The 17,551-nt window shown below is 37.0% G+C and overlaps 1 pseudogene; it reads left to right on the forward strand.

The window, feature by feature from the left end:
* The first annotated feature begins 15,151 nt into the window (after positions 1–15,151).
* On the forward strand, positions 15,152–16,822 carry LOC109458363 (glutamine synthetase pseudogene; annotated as a pseudogene).
* Positions 16,823–17,551: the final 729 nt, after the last annotated feature.

Here is a 17,551-nt window from a genome sequence, read left to right on the forward strand (position 1 = left end):
GTGAATCCCCAAAATAAGTCTACTTACCCATCTGACACCATACATAGTTATTACAATATTATTGAGTATATTCCCTATGCTATATATTATATTCCCATGACTATTTTGTAACTGCCAATTTGTACTTCTTAATCCCTTCACCTTTTTCACCCAGCCCTCCAACCCCCCTTCCATCTGCCAATCATCAGTTTGTTTTCTTTGCTATGAGTGTTTCTGTTTTGTTTGTTCATTTATTTTGCTTTTTAGATTCCACACATAAGTGAAATCATATTTGCCTTTCTCTGTCTGACTTATTTCACTAAGTATAATACCCTCTAGGTCCATCCATGTTGTTACAAATGGTAAGATTTTATTCCTTTATACGGCGGAGTAATATTCCATTTTATATATGTACTGCCTCTCCCTTTTTTTATTTTTATTAGTTTCAGGTGTACAAAACAATGTACTAGTTAGACATTTATACCCCTCACAAAGTGATAACCCTTCTCCCGCAATCTACTACCCCTCTGACATTGTATACAGCTGTTACAGTTCCATTGACTCTATTCCCTATGCTGTACTCCACATCCTGTGACTATAATATATGTATTAAATTATAGTTCACATTCCTTATTATTCAGCTTCAGCTTCAGGTGTACACTGCAGAACCACCTCTTCTTTATCCATTTATCTATTGATGGACACATAGATTTCCATATCTTGGCTATTGTAAATAATGTTGCAGTGAATATAGGGATGCATACATTTTTTGAAATGTGTGTTTTCGATTTCTTTGGATAAATACCCAGAAGTGGAATTGTTGGGTCATATGGTAGTTCTATTTTTAATTTTTTGAGGAACCTCCAAACTGTTTTCCGTAATGCTTGCACCAATTTGTGATCCCACCAACAGTGCACGAGGGTTCCCTATTTTCCACATCCTCACCAGCAGAAGATTGTTTGTTGATTTATTGATGATAGCCATTCTGAGAAGTGTCAGGTGATATCTCATTGTGGCTTTAATTTGCATTTCTCTGATGATTAGTGACATTGAGCATCTTTTCATATGTCTGTTGACCATCTGTATGCCCTCTTTGGAGAAATGTCCGTTCAGGTCCTCCACCCATTTTTTAATCATATTGTTTGTTTGTTTGTTTGTTTGTTTGTTTGTTTGTTTTTGTGGTGTTAAGTTATATGAGTTCTTAATATATTTTGGATATTAACCCTTTACTGGATGTATCATTGTTGAATATCTTTTCCCATTCAGTAGATTGTCTTTTCATTGATGGTTTCCTTCACTGTGATATCTATGTGTCTGTTTTTATGCCAGTACCATGCTGTTTTGATTACTATAGTCTTGCACTATAGTTTGATGTCAGGTAGTGTGAGACCTCCAACTTTGTGCTTTCTCAAGATTGCTATGGCTATTTAGGGTCTTTTGTGGTTCCATATAAATTTTAGGATTATTTGTTCTACTTCTGTGAAAAATACCATTGGTATTTTGATTGGGGTAGTAGTGAGTGTATAGATTCCTTTGGGCAGTATGGATATTTTAATGATGTTAATTCTTCCCATCCATAAGCGCAGTATATGCTTCCATTTATTTGTATCTTCAATTTCGTTCTTCAATGTCTTACAATTTTCCAAGTACAGGTTTGTTATCTTCTTGGTTAAATTTATTCCTAGACAATTTTTTTTTGATGCAATTGTAAATGGGATTGTATCTTAACTTCTCTTTCTGATAGTTTCTTATTGGTGTAGAAAAATGCAACCAATTTCTAAATATTAATTTTGTATTCTACTACTTTACTAAATTAATTTATCAGTTCAAATAGTTTTTTTGGTGAAATTTTTAGGGCTCTGCTTATTATTTTGCCTGATTGTTGTGGCTAGGACTTCCAGTACTATGTCAAATAAAAGTGGTGAAAGTAGACATCCTTGCCTTGTTCCTGAGCTTAAAGAAAATGCTTTTAGCTTTTTCCCATTGAATATGATGTTAGCTGTGGGTCTGTCATATATGGCCTTTATTATATTGAGGTATGTTCCCTCTATTCCCACTTTGCTGAAGGTTTTTAATCAAAAATGAATGCTGGATTTTTGTCAAATGCTTTTTCTGCATCTATTGATATGATCATATGATTTTTATCCTTCATTTTGTTTATGTGGTATATCACATTAATTGATTTGTGGATATTGAACCAACCTTGCACCCCAGGAATAAATCCCATTTGATCATGGGTGTATGATCTTTTTAATATATTGCTGAATTCAGTTTGCTAATATTTGGCTCAGATTTTTACATCTATGTTCATCAGAAATATTGGCCTATTTTTCCCTTTTTGTAATGTCTGTCTGGTTTTGGTATCAGGGTAATGGTGGCCTCGTAAAATGAGCTTGTGAGCCTTCCCTCCTCTTGAATTATTTGGAATAGTTTGAAAAGAATAGGTGTTAATTCTTCTTTGAATGTTTGGTGAAATTTGCCTGTAAAGCCATCTGGTCCAGGACTTTTGTTTGTTGAGAGTTTTTTCTTTACTGATTTGATTTCATTAGTAGTTACTGGTCTGTTCAGATTTTCTGTTTCTTCATTATTCAGTCTTGGAAGATTGTATGTTTTCATGTTGTCCAATTTGTTGGCATAAAATTCTTCATAGTATTTTCTTATAATCCTTTGTACTGTTGTGATCAGTTGTTACTGCTCCTCTTTCATTTATGATTTTATTTATTGGGGTCCTCTCTCTTTTTTTATTGATGAGTCTGGTTAAAGGTTTATCAATTTTGTTTATCTATTCAAAGAACCAGATTTTGGTATCACTGATCTTTCGTGTTTTCTTACTCTATTTTGTTAATTTTTGCTCTGACCTTTAGTATTTCTTTGCTTCTACCCACTTTGAGCTTTGTTTGTTCTTCTATTTCTAGTTCCTTTCAGTGTAAGTTTAGATTGTTAATTTGAGATTTTTCTTGTTTCTTGAGGCAGGCCTGCGTTGCTATGAATTTCCCTCCCAGAACTGCTTAGGCTGTGTCCCATAGATTTTTTGGGTCATTATGTTTTCATTTTCATTTCTCTCAAGGTATATTTTTATTTCTTCCTTGATCTTGTTGTTAACCCATTCATTGTTTAGTTACATGTTTGTGTGTTTTCAGTTTTCTTCTTGTAATTGATTTCTAGTTTCATACCATGTGATCAGAGAAGAAGATATGATTTCAATCTTCTTAAATTTATTGAGACTTATTTTGTGGCCTAACATGTGGTCTATCCTGGAAAATGTTCCATGTGCACTTGAAAAGAATGTATATTCTGCTTCTTTGGGATAAAATATTCTAAAAATATCATTTAAAGCCTTCTGATCTAATGTGTTATGTAAGGCCATTGTTTCTTTTTTGGTTTTCTGTCTGGATGATCTATCCATTGATGTCAACGGAGTGTTAAAGTCTGCTACTATGACTGTATTACTGTTGATCTCTCCCTTTATGTCTGTCAATATTTACTTTATATATTTAGGTGCTCTTATGTTGGGTGCATAAATGTTTACAAGGGTTATATCCTTTTGTTGGATTGATCCCTTTATTATTACGTAATGTCCTCTTTTTCTCTTGTTATAGCCTTTGTTTCAAAGTCTATTTTCTCTGACGTAAGTATTGCTACCCTAAACTTTTCTTCATTTCCATTTGCATGAAATATCTTTTCTATCCCTTTACTTTAAGTCTGTGTGTCTCTTTCCATCTGAAATGAGTCTCTTGTAGGTAGCATATATATGGGTCTTGTTTTCTCATGCATTCAGTCAGCTACCCTGTGTCTTTTGATTAGAGCATTTAATCCATTTACATTTAAATTAATTATTGATAGGTATGTAGGTATTGCCATTTTATTAATTGCTTTTGTAGTTCTTCTCTGTTCCTTTCTTATGCTCATGCTCTCTACTCTTATATGTTAATGACTTTCTGAAGTATTGTGTTTGGATTCCTTTCTTTTTATTTCTTGTATATCTCTTGAAGATTTTTGGTTTGTGGATACCATGTGCTTCATATATACCAAGCTATGTTTATAGCAGTCTATTTTTAAGTTGATAGTCATTTAAGTTCAAACACAAACTAAAACCACCACCATTTTTACTCACCCCTTCCACGTTTATTTGTTTGTTTATTTGTTTATGACATTTCATGCACAATTCATTTTTTCAACAGCTTCATTGGGGAAGAATTTACATACATCCCACAAAATTCCCTCATTTTAGATGTATAATTCAATGATTTCTAATAAATTTGGAGAGTTGGGTCCACGTTTATGTTTTTGCCATTATTTTTTACTTCTTTTGTGTGTCTTTGTGTATCCCTTAATTTACTGTCCTAATTACACATTGTCTTCCTACTTTTACCATTTAACCTTTGTACTAGCTTTATAGTTGGTTGATCCACTGTTTTTATTATGTGTTTGCCTTTATTAGTGAGAGTAGCATCACTGGGTAGATTAGTCTTGGTTATAGGTCCTTACTTTTCATCACTTTGAATATTTCATACCAATCCCTTCTGGCCTGCAAGGTTTCTGTTAAGAAATAAGCTGGCAGCTTTATGGAAGCTCCCTTGTAGATAACTAACTGCTTTTCTCTTGCTGCTTTAGAGATTCTCTTTGTCTTTAACCTTTGGAATTTTAATTATGATGTGTCTTGGTTTGGGCTTCTTTGGGTCCATCTTGTTTGGGACTGTCTGTGCTCCCTGGACTTGTATGTCTATTTTCTTTGCCAGGTTAGATAAGTTGTTTCTTTAAAGAGGTTTTTAATTGTTGCTCTCTCTTCTCTTTCTGTTACCGCTCTGATACGAATGTTGTTACACTTGATGTTGTCCTAGAAGTCCCTTAAATTATCCTCTTTTTTTTTTTTTTTTTTATTCTTTTGTCTTTTTGCTCTTCTGATTGGGTCTTTCCTGTCACCTTGTCTTCCAAATTGTTGATTTAGTCCTCTGGTTCATCTAATGTCCATTGATTCCATTTAATGTAGTCTTCATTTCAGTGCTTTTCATTGTTGTTGTTTTGCTTTTTTACTTTTTTCTTCATTTCTAACTTTTTTCCTTCATTTGTGACTTTTTTGTGTGTTTACTGTCTCTTTGTTGAAGTTCTCACTGAGTTCATCTATTCTTTCCCTAAGTCCATTGAGCACTTTTATAACCAGTGTTTTGAACTCTGTATCTGGTAGATTGCTTGCCTTCATTTTGTTTAGTTCTTTTTCTGGAGTTTTGTCCTGTTCTTTCATTTGGGATATGTTTCTTTGTCTCCATATTTTGGCTGTCTCCCTGTTTGCTTCTACATTTTAGGCAGAAATAGAAACTGCTGCATCTCCCAGTCTTGGTAGAATGGCCTTATGTAGTAGTTGTCCTATGAGGCCCACTAGCAAAGGCTCCCTGGTCACCTAAGCTAAGTGGTCAGGGCTGTCACTAGTGTGAGTTGTATATGCCCTCCTGCTGTAGTTGAGCCTTGATTGATGTTGGCACATCAGTGAGTGGGGTTGAGCCTCAAGCTGACTGGTTGTGAGTATTGGCCATGACTATAGCAGGTAAGCTGTTGTTCAGGGACTGACCTCATGGAGCAGGATTCACTTTAGTGAGGCTCTGGTGCTTGCTGAATCCGCCCTTTGGGTGTGACATTTATGGAACTAATTAGGTGGTGCTCTGGTATGGTCTGAAGCTGGCCACTGGATGTGTTGGTTCTGTGGCATCTTGAGCAGAGTGGGGCTCTGATGCAGGCCCAGGTCAGCCGCTGCCTGTGCTCAGCCCAGGTCCACCTGGCAGGAGCTACAAAATGATCTGTGATTGGTTGCTTCTTGTGCTGGGTTTGGGGGCACCTGGAAGAGGCTGTGCTTTGAATCAAGGCTGACCATCACTATTGCCAGGCTTACAGCCACTTAGCAAGAAGTATAGGACATGTTGAGGCCAGCCACTGCTTGTTTGGGGTTTGTGGACCTTTGAGAGATTTTAGGAAAGTCTTTAAAATGGGCCAACAATGGCTGCTTGTGTGGAACTTCTGCCGGAAGAGGTTCAGGTCAGGCTGCGACTTGGGTGGGGCAAAGTCTCAGGGAATCACCAGGGTGAGACAAGTGGTGTTAGCCAGGCTAATGGATACTCAGATTTGGCACCTGCCACCTGTATGAGGGGAGACTCAACAAAGGAACAATGGCTTCTGCCACCACTTCAGTCCTGGAGAGAGCTGCCTCTCCAGCTGTTACCCTGAAGCCAGACAATCAGTTTTTCCTTTTATGTTCCTGGCACTTTTTGAACCACTGTCTCTTAACTGGAGCTTAGGATGAATGTAAGCAAGTGAGTCTGTGCCCAGGCTTTTTAAAAGAATGCCTGGATCTATAGCAGCTCTCAGTCTCACCCAGATGCTTATTTTCACAAACAGATGTTATGGGGACTTCTCCTCCTGGCATACTGGGCTGGGGAGCCTGGTGTGGGGCTGTCACCCCTCGCTCCTCAGAGGGTATACCTCCACAGCTGAGATGTCCCTCCCAATTCTTAACTACCTCATGTGGGTGTGGGAACAACCTATTTTGCCTCCCCACCCCTCCAACCTTTCTCAGCATGACTTCTTCTTTTTATCCTTAGTTGGAAGGGAACTGCTCAATTAGTCTTCATGTGGCTCTCCAGGTTGATTGTTCTATAATTTAGTTGTAATTTTCATGTGGTCATGGGAGGAGGCAAGCACAGCATTTACCTACTCCACCATCTTGACCACAATTTCTATGTATACATTTTTGTGTGGACATTGGTTTTATTTTTCTGGAGCATATACCTAAAAGTAAATGAATTGCTATGTCAAATGGTAACTCTATGTTTAATTTTTTGAGAAACTGCCAGACTGTTTTCTGCAGTAGATTCACTGTCTTATGTTCCTACCTGCAGTGTATGTGGGTCCCGATTTCCCTATTCTCATCAATACTTGTTATTTTCCAGTTTTTGTTTATTTTGTTTTGTTTTTATTCTAGCCATCCTAGTGGGCATGAACTGTATCTCACTGGGGTTTTGATTTGCATATCCCTGATGAATCTTTGGGCATCTTCTCATGTGAATATTAGCCATTTGTATATCCTTTTTGGAGAAATATCCAATTGGGGAATGTCCAGATCCTTTACCTATTTTTAAATTGGGTTATTTTTCTTATTATTGAGTTCTTTATGTATTCTAGATTCAAGTCCCTTATAAGATATATGACTTGAAAATATTTTCTCGCATTCTATGGGTTGTCTTTTACTCTCTTGATAGTATCCTTTGCTTCACTCAAGTTTTTGTTTTTGAAGATCTGTAGTTAAACTTTTGATGAAATCTAATTTGTCTGTTTTTTCATTTGTTGATTGTGTTTTTGGTGTCATATCTAAGAAATTATTGCCTAATCTAAGGTCACACATATTTACTCCTGTGTTTTCTTCTAAGAGTTTTATAGTTTTAGTACTTACACTTAAGTATTTGATCCACTTTGCATTAATTACAATATATGATGTGAGGTAGGGATTCAATTTCATCCTTTTGCATGGGGACACCTAGTTGTGCTAGCACCATTTGTTAAAAAGACTATCCATTTTGTCTTGACACCCTTGTCAAAAATCAATTGACCATCAATATATGAATTTATTTCTGGACTCTCAATTCTATTGCGTTGATCTAAATGTATATCTTATGCTAGTACCACATTATCTTGAATATTAAGCTTTGACATTGAGAAATGGGAGTACTCCAACTTTGTTCATCTTTTTTCAAGATTGTTTTAATTATTCCAGGTTCCCTGAGTTTGCATATGAATTTTAGGATAAACTTGTCAATTTCTACCAGATGGGATTTGTATAGAGATTATGTTGAATCTGTGATCATTTTGGAGAGTATTGTCATCATAACAATATTAAGTATTTCAATCATGAACATGGGATTTCTTTCCATTATTTGGTCTTTAATTCCTTTCAACAATGTTTTATAGTTTTCAGAGTATAAGTTTTGCAAACCTTTTGTTAAAATATTCCTAAGTATTTTATTCTTTTTGATGCTGTTGTAAATGGAATAATTTCTTAATTTGTTTCATTTTAAATTGTATATCTGGAGTATACAAAAATACGATTGATTTTTCTATATTGATCTTGTGACTTTGCTGTACTTATTCATCATATTATGTTCTGCTTACCTATCTTTGAACAAAGAAATATAAACCAAAAGAGTTTGTAATTGTTGCAAAATGTTACCATTTTGGAATGCTTGAAGTAGAAGGCACAGAGGAACCCATTTTCAATTAATATAAATTTTATTTATGAGTATGGCTTTCATACCAAATTTTATTGTTACATTTTTCAGGGAAATTTACTGGCTTCAATTAATTGAAAGCAGAGTATAGGGAGTAATACAAAAATAGCAAAATACAATTTGTAAAATTTATTTTGTCACAGTTTTAAATTAAATGAACAGTTGTGTACTCAACTAATACATTTACTTATGAAACAAGCAATTTCTCAGTGGTTTTGTTTTACAGGAACCTTGTAGCTAGCTATCTGGTAACTTGTTTGCTTATTATTCTGGCTAGCTATAGCTAGAAATCAGATTGCCACAGTCTAAATGTCAAGGTTTATATCAAGCACAACTTTTTATAGTATTCAGATTAAGCAAGATATTGAACAAGGCCCCAGTTTATATCAGTACCTTAAAAAAAAAGAAAGAAAGAAAGAAACTTTATTTACATGGGTGATAATTATTGTGTAAGCGTTTTTTTGATATGAGCTAACTTTCTGGGCTTGCACTTTGCTTTAGACGAAAGCACAGTACTCTCTTTGTCTACCTAAGCAGTTGTGTCCTTGAAAACTATTAAAATCATTTACACATTCTTTGCAGTATTATACACACACACTCATGTATAAAGGTCACTCTGCTGGCTAGCAGCACTAACTATACTAATCATTTATAAAAGTAGAGGCACACAATACTTTCATATTGGTATTTCTTTTACTAGTATATTGTAGTGTCTCTTTTAAAATCAGGAATAGAAATGAAATTATATTTCCTCATCCATTAAGAGGTTTTTGAACTTATTTGGACAAAGAAAAAATCACTACCTAAGCTTAAAAGTCCTTTTTGCTGACAATTGTGGTAATATTTTCGTTGTATGAGGATAATGACTTAATGGATTTTGTTGCTGCTATTATTTCTAACAATAATTAGTGGTCTTTACCATTCTTTATTTCATTTCTGCTAATGAGATATATTTAAAAACAACTAATATTGAAGATGACTCCAAGATTGTAATCATCAGGACTTTTACTTTGGCCCAATCTTAATCACCCTAAAACTAGGCTTTTCTAGAACATTATCTGTTGACCTCAAATTGTAGGCTTATTGAAAGAGCATTTGGCTGGGGTACACAGACTCATTTTTTCCCAGCTAAAGGAGCTGAAAGCAGAATCATTGATGGTATAAATCAGTAAGATAAGTGTTCTGTTTTTCCTAAATTTTGGGGCAATTTTACAGTAAATTATCTGAATAATTGTCTTCGTGTAAAATGTCTCTTTTCGAAAGGGGTGCTTTGAGAGTGCTTTCTAATGATCAGAAACACCAGCACACACTCAGAACCATCTGCAATAGATAACTGGGAGACAAAGTGGGCAGGAAAATCTTTCATTGGGTAAATAGGACTGAGATTCACAAGTAAAATGGTTGGAAAAGAAAGAGCGTCCCCAGCGTGGAAATTTTTTCATCAGCGGTGGCTGGGTCTTTAACTGTCAGTTGAGTTTTTGTTTTCAAACCTCTCAGGGATTTTTAGCCTGGGGCCCATTGATAGAATTCAGGATGATCTTGGATGAAATTAAATTTTTGCTTTCACTAACCTCTAAATAAAAGTTAACATTTCCTTCAATAACGATTGTAGGCAATACACCACACTGATACTAGTGGTACCTGTGACTTGTCATTAAAAGAAATTACAGATGTTTTCATATCACATTATGGTTGTTGCCACTATCTTAGTAGTTTCAGCTCCTTCAAATTTATGTAATTGTTAGAACCCAGATCTTGTTATTTAGTGTGTTAACAAGGAAACACATACATTACTATGTAAGAAAATTTGATATAGTATTTCAATAGTTTATTTATAAATCATATATATTTTATTTAATTGATTTAAATCCTTTACTCTTAGAATGAGGGAAGAGCTCCATGGTGCAAAAAAAGATTAAGAACCCAGCAAGTTACGCTTAGGTGCAGTGGGACTTCCCGTGTGTTCTGGAGTGGGGACTGCTTAGGTATGGTCATTGAACATGCCCCACCTCTTCACTCGCTGTGTTTGAAGAGAACTATGCCAGTTTCAATATCCCTCAGAGTGCCAAGTGCTGGTTAGCTCCAGTCCAGAAGCTTATCTCGACAAGAGAATTCCTTGTACCAACCTGTAGTTGACTTGAAACCTTACGAGCTCTGACAATTAAGTTCACAAACTCATCCTAGAGAAAATGCTACATACCTCATTGCTGAATATCACTATGGTCACCTTCGAAGTACTCCCCTTGGGAAGCTATGCACCGACGTCAGCTCCTAGTCCACCCTTCAAAGCAATTTTGGAACTCTTTTTCTGGAATGGCCATCGGAGATGTTGTTGGATTACCCTTGATGTCCTGAATGTCATCAAAATATCTTCTTTTCAATATTTCCTTTATCTTCGGATAAATAAAGAAATAATTAGGGACCAGATCAGGTGAGTAGGGAGGGTGTTCCAATACAGTTATTTGTTTACTGGCTAAAAACTCCCTCACAGACAGTGCCATGTGAGCTGGTACATTGTCGTGATGCAAAAGCCATGAATTAATTGTTGGCAAAAAGTTCAGGTTGTCTAATTTTATCACGCAGCCTTTTCAGCACTTCCAAATAGTAAACTTGGTTAACTGTTTGTCCAGTTGGTACAAATTCATAATGAATAATCCCTCTGATATCAAAAAAGGTTAGCAACATCGTTGCAGCAAGTTCGCGAACTTAATTGCCAGGCCTTGTACATAAAAACACAGGTTCTTAGGATCTGCCAAAACTAGATCTGAACTTCAAGGGTAGCCCTTCGCCAGCTCTGGATCATCTTGGTTTCAGATTTTCACCCTTGAAGCAAGCCCTGGGATTGTGGGATGAGCCAGGTCATGCTAAAGGGGTTCCCCCACCTCCCACCACATTTATCCCTTAATTTGCCACTAAATGCTTTGGGAAAAGTATAATAATAGCTACCCCAAACCTTAAGTCAGAAGTGGAAAAAACATACTGATGAAGACATGAGTTTTACTAGCAATGTCATTTCAGTGGTTGAACCAGGAGATGGGAACTGAAGCAGTGGAAAGACAAAATGACAGTTTATTAAAGGAAAAGTCAACCATAACCCAGTGACTTAGTTAAATCGTCACATTTCATTTACAGCTGTTTATTGCAATTATAAAGTGATCTTGCAGGTGAAAAGTTCAACTTGCTGTGCATTAATTACCTCCAGGTCCATCTGGTATTTCTAGTTATGTTTGTAGAATGAGAGTGAAAAGAAAAAAATGTTTCCTTGTGTTCACTCACTTTAAACAGAAATATTGTGTGTGACTAGCAGAATTTGTTGTACAACTGGAGCTGCCTTTCTGATTAATGGTTTATTTAAATTTTTAGTATAGGAGATAATGGGTAAAGGAATATTCTTCAAAATAGAAGACCTGGGTTCTAACCCTAATACTTCACCTGCTTAAACTAGTTATGTTCTTCTACAACTCCTTATATTTTGCCAGGCTCAGATTTCCTCAACCTATTTGATATGAATATTGTGGGAAGAAATGAAAGAGGTGAGAAAGAGAAAATTGGTGTGAAGTTCTTTAAATTTATTGCAAAGTTCAGCAGACATATTATTGCAAAATATTTTTTAAATGTCTACTAGTTATAATTTGTCTTGCAAATAGTAAGTGAACGTTTATTGATTTGAATTTGTGTGATATTAGTATTGTTCCTTATGATTCAAAACACTTCATAATAAAGAATGAACTAATCAGGTAGCTGTTATTAGTGTTTTTAAATCCATTTTGTTGGTTGTCATATAAAAAACATGATGGTAGTGGATGGCAGCTAGTTTGTCAACGTGAAGAACTTCACATTGTACATTCCTCTGAAAGAGAGGATGGAAGAGAATTTGTTTACTACAATGTACTCAGAGCCTAGAATAGTGTCCGGTACATGGTAAACCCTCAGTAAATATTGAATGATATGAGAGGAGCCCAATTAGGAAATCTTCAAAGTAATGATATATTAATCATATGTTAGATAATGCATAAATTATCCATTAGTGGAGAATATTAAAGCAAATGTTTCTTTAAATCCACTAATTCCAGGTTGCGACAACAAATATTGTAATTAAAAAATTTAACCTACTGCTCTTCTCCCCATGTTACATTTTAGCTTAATATTTATAGAGTTTGTAGTTAATAATAGTACTATATAATTCTGTGGCAGAGGGAAGGAAACATTACTAATAGAAAGAGTGTATTGTATTTTGCCACTGTGTTATAGATAAGGCATGTGGAATAATAATGGCAGGCATTCTGGCTTTGCTTTTATGAGAAAGGTTTCATAGCAGTTCTGGCTCATGGCCTTAAAATGCCCCTTCCTCACATAAAATTAAATTATCTTCTGCTTTCATTATTTTCATATCTTTACAATAGGATACAGCCCATTAAGCTGAGTAAGTAGAAAAAAATACAGCCTAGTCTTAGTTCTTCTATATTCTTAAACAAGTTTCTTTATTTCTCCAGGTTTTGATTTCATGTTCTAGACTAGGAATTTGCAAACTATAGACCACAAGCCAAATCCAACCTGCCATGTATTTTTATACGCCTGAGTCCATAAAGTTTTATTGTAACATAGCCAGGGTAATTTATTTATACATTTTCTTTCTTTTTTTTTAATTAAAGTTTATTGGGGTGACAATTGTTAATAAAGTTACATAGATTGCAGGTGTACAGTTCTGTAATACATCATCTATATATATCACATTGTGTGTTCACCACCCAGAGTCGGTTCTTTCCATCACCATATATTTGTGTTTATGTATTTTCTATAGATGCCTTCAGACTATAACAGCAGATTTAAGTAGTTATGACAGACACCCTATGGCCTTCAAACTCTGAAATATTTACTAACTGGCTCCTTACAGAATAAATTTACTGGCCCATTCTTTAGGTTGTTTAATGGATGAAAAACTTTATTAAACTATATGAAATGAAAATATATGTAGGCTTGTAAATAACTAAAATAATTCTAGATATTTCCCATGGATTGAAGCATAATCTTTAAAATGAATTTGGTTTAAAAAAAGAATATCCTGAATTGAAAGCTAAGCTGATCTTGTGTCAAAAGTGTCCTAGCTAAAAAAAAAAAAAAAGAAAGAAAGAAAGAAAAAGAAAAAAATAAATGTCCTGGCTGCTTCCTTCAGTATTATTTCAGTTTTTAAAGCTGATGTTCTAATATTCTGGTTTCATTCAGAATTCAACCATAAAAATCAGAGAAAGATGAGTCAGAGTCAATTCTGCCTGATGGGGAGTCAGAATGAAATTCTTGAACTGATGAGATCCAGGTTTCAATTTTGATTCCACCACTTATTACCGAAGAAATACAGTATTTAAGTTCTTTGAGCCTCAGTCTTCCCATCTATAAAATATCAGTAAACATATGTAGCTCTACCGCCAAGCTAAGCCAGTACAGGTATTGATTTGGTGCCTTTGCTTCAAATCAATATTTTTAAAATATTTCTTTATTGTTAGTGGGAATGGAATTTCCTTTCATTTTGCAGCTTTTTGTATCACACACAGATGTGTTGGTTACTCTCAGCCACCAAGGATTAAGCTAATTTGCATGGATACGTTTATTAACTATCACTCAAAATACATTTTAAACGCTTTTTTTCCTGCTTTCTAGACTTGTAAACCATCTCCCATCTCGTTCTCTCAGTTTATGTGTTTGTGTGCTCACACATACGTATTCATGTATGTAATTTTCTAAAGCAGATGATTTCTTGGGGGCTATATTAAAAGTTATAACTTTGATGATAACAGGTAAATTGATCCTCTTCAGTAAAGAGCACTATGCCCACGCATTGTTTGCTTCTAGTTTTGAATGTTCTCTGGCTTTTTAGGCCTCAGGGTTTGTGTCCCGTGGTATTTGAGCTTGTAAGCCCTCCAGATTCTAAAAAGACATAGATCCATACTGGCAAGAATTGTCTTTAATTTACAGTAGAGGTCTCTGTGGTCTGATGGGATTGGGACCAATTTACATTTTGTCTGTTGATTAAGGTTTTGAATATGGAAACCTGAGTTAATGGGCATCAAATTTCTGATTTGTTACACTGATATTATAGAGTAGCCTCTCTGAACTGACCCATGGTTCAATCCTATGTGGAATAAATAAGATAATATGTGTATATATGGTACTTTCTTACCACATTTCTTGGCATAATGTAGGCACTAAAAGAAAGGCGATTGAGCCATTGCCACCCTGTTGCAGATATGTCCTTAGAGACAAGATATATCAAAACACTAGGGAGATGTGAAAGGGAGGCTCTAGAACCATGCTGTACGACAGTTCTTTCTGCAGTGATAGAAATGTTCAGTAGCTGGGCTGTCCAATATGGCGGTCACCAGCCACATGTGAATTGAGAATGGATTTGTAAAACTTTAATTTTAATTGACTTCAAATTTAAAGTCACATGTGTTGCTGGGGTACCATATTAAACAGCATAATTCCAGAATTTAAAACAATATCAACAAAGACTTAGACAAAATAATATAGCTCTGTTAACAGAGGGACAACAAATCTCTCAGATTGCTAATAAGGTACTGAAATGGGGAAATCCCTAATAGGCAAAGAGTCACCCTAAAATTTATGACAAGCAAGGCTTTATTTACCAAGATTTTTCATGTAATTATCATGCTTCAATGATGTGGGAAGGTGAATTAGATCATAACATCTAGAGAGCCAAGGAGGGGAGAAGAGCGCAGCGCCTGAGACATCCCTGGCCTCCTCTCCTCTCCTCTCCTCTCCTCTCCCTCTCCCCCTCCCCCTCCCCTCCCCCTCCCCTCCCCTCCCCCTCCCCCTCCCCCTCCCCCTCTCCTCACCTTGCTCTTGTGGCCTGCCTGCTGCCTGCTCGCCCCCAGCACATCTCCACCATGGCTGCCTTGGCGAGTTCCCACTGAAACAAAGACATCAAGCAGGTGTCCATGTCCCTGCCTCAGAGTGATAGAGTATATGCTACTATATCTGGATTGGTGGTACTGGACAAGGGCTACGCTGTAAGGCCCGGACCCTGGACTGTGAGCCGAGTGTATAGAAGAGTTGCCCAAGTGGAATTTTGATGGCTCTAATACTTTTCAGCCGGCTCCAACAGTGACATGTATCTCGTCCCTGCTGCCGTGTTTTAGGACCCTTTCCTCAAGCACCCCAATAAGCTGTGTTCTGTGAAGTCTTCATGTATGACTGAAAGCCGGCAAAGACCAACTTAAGGCATACCTGTAAACAGGTAATGAACATGAGCAGTCAGCAGCCCTGGTTTGAAATGGGGCAGGAATAAACTCTCATGGGCAGAGATGGGCGCCCTTTTGGTTGACCTTCCAATGGATTTCCTGGACCTCAAGATCCGTACTACTGTGGCAAGATCCATACTACTGTGGCATGGGAGCAGACAAGCCTCCGGCAAGGATATTGTGAAGGCTCACTACCAGGCCTGCTTATGTGCCAGCATCAAAACCGCAAGGATAAAGACCAAGGTCATCCCCCCCCCCCCCCCAGTGGGAATTCTGTATAGGACCCTATGAAGGAATCAACATGGGAGATCATCTTTGAGTGGCCCATTTCGAATATGTGAAGACTGGAGTGATAACAACCTTTGATCCTAAGCCCATTCCTGGGAACTGGAATGGTGCCGCTGCCACACCAACTTCAGCACCAAGGCCGTGCGAGAGGAGAATGGTCTGAAGTACACTGAGGAGTCCATGGAGAGACTGAGCAAGAGGCAACAGTTTCACATCTGAGCCTCTGATCCGGGGGGGGGGGGTGCGGGGGGGACGCTGGACAATGCCCAACGCCTGACTGGATTCAGTGAAACCTCCAAAATCAACAACTTTTCTCCTGGTGTGGCCAACTGTGGCACGAGCCTCTGCATTCCCCGGACCGTCGGCCAGGAGAAGAAGGGTTACTTTGAAGACTGTCACCCCTCTGCCAACTATGATCCCTATGCGGTGACAGAAGCCCCCATGGTCACTTTTCTTCTCAATGAAACTGGTCATGAGCCCTTCCAGTAAAAAAAAAAAAAAAAAAAAACTAAGTGAACTAGACTTGCAGCCATGGAACCCGTTCTAATTCCTCATCCTACTTCCATTCTCACCCCCCTCTCAATTGTCATCATAGCTGTAACTCAAAGGGTGGAATATCAAGGTCTTTTTTTCATTCCTCAAAAAAAAAAAAAAAAAAGAATTATAACATCTAGGAAAGGTATTCCAAAATATAATAACATAATTTATTAATATGTATATTTACTCCAAAATATATTCAAAATATAATCTAAAATAATACTAAATGGAATTTCAGTCATAGTGAAATCTGAGCTTTCTTCTAAAACAGAAATAATTCCAAACAGTGGTGACTTCATTTTATAGACCACATTTGATTGATGAATTAACTAACTCAACAAATTTCAGGAGCCTTTAGGCTCAGGATACGCAAGGATGACCTGTGAGGACAAAGGAAGAACGTGTCAGGAAGAAGAAATGACCTGGAGGAAGGCTCTGAATTACAAAAAGCTAAAAGGCCAATGTGTTTGAAGCAGAAAGGGGAAGCTGGAGGGGAGCACAAAAGGAGAGATGTGGGTGGGGACTAAATCTTACAGGACCTTTTAGTCCAGAGGACGGAGTTTAAGCTTTCTCCTAAGACCAAGTGAAAGCCATTTGGAAAGTTCTCTGATGGGGGTTCTAAAGGAATAATCTGATGATTGGGAATAAAACAAATGGATGGAAACCTGTGTAGCAAGAAGCATAGAAACCAATTTGAAAAATCTGAGGGCAATTGAATAGTACACAAGGTCTGTCAAGAATGAAGTAGATTGGGGCGGCCGGATGGCTCAGTTGGTTAAAGCCCGGGCTCTGAACAACAGGGTTGCTGGTTTGATTCCCACATGGGCCAGTGAGCTGCGCTCTCCCCAACTAGATTGAAGACAATGAGCTGCCACTGAGCTTCTGGAGGGGCAGCCGGATGGCTCAGCTGGTTGGAGCACGAGCTTTTAACAACAAGGTTGCCAGTTCAATTCCCACATGGGATGGTGGGCTGTGCCCCCTGCAACTAAAGATTGAAATAGGCGACTGGACTTGGAGCTGAGCTGCCCTCCACAACTAGATTGAAGTCCAACGATTTGGAGCTGATGGACCCTGGAGAAATGCACTATTCCCCAATAAAATTAAAAAAAAAAAAAAAAAAAGAATGAAGTAGATTTTCATCATGTTCTTTGGCATAGCACCAACATGTTTTCCAGCAGTCAGAAGGATACTTTAAAAAGGATACTCTCCTTTCTCTGCTCA

The sequence above is a fragment of the Rhinolophus sinicus genome, chromosome 1 (assembly GCF_057876585.1).
Source record: "Rhinolophus sinicus isolate RSI-liver-muscle chromosome 1, RSI-T2T, whole genome shotgun sequence".
Classification (NCBI taxonomy): Eukaryota; Metazoa; Chordata; class Mammalia; order Chiroptera; family Rhinolophidae; genus Rhinolophus; species Rhinolophus sinicus.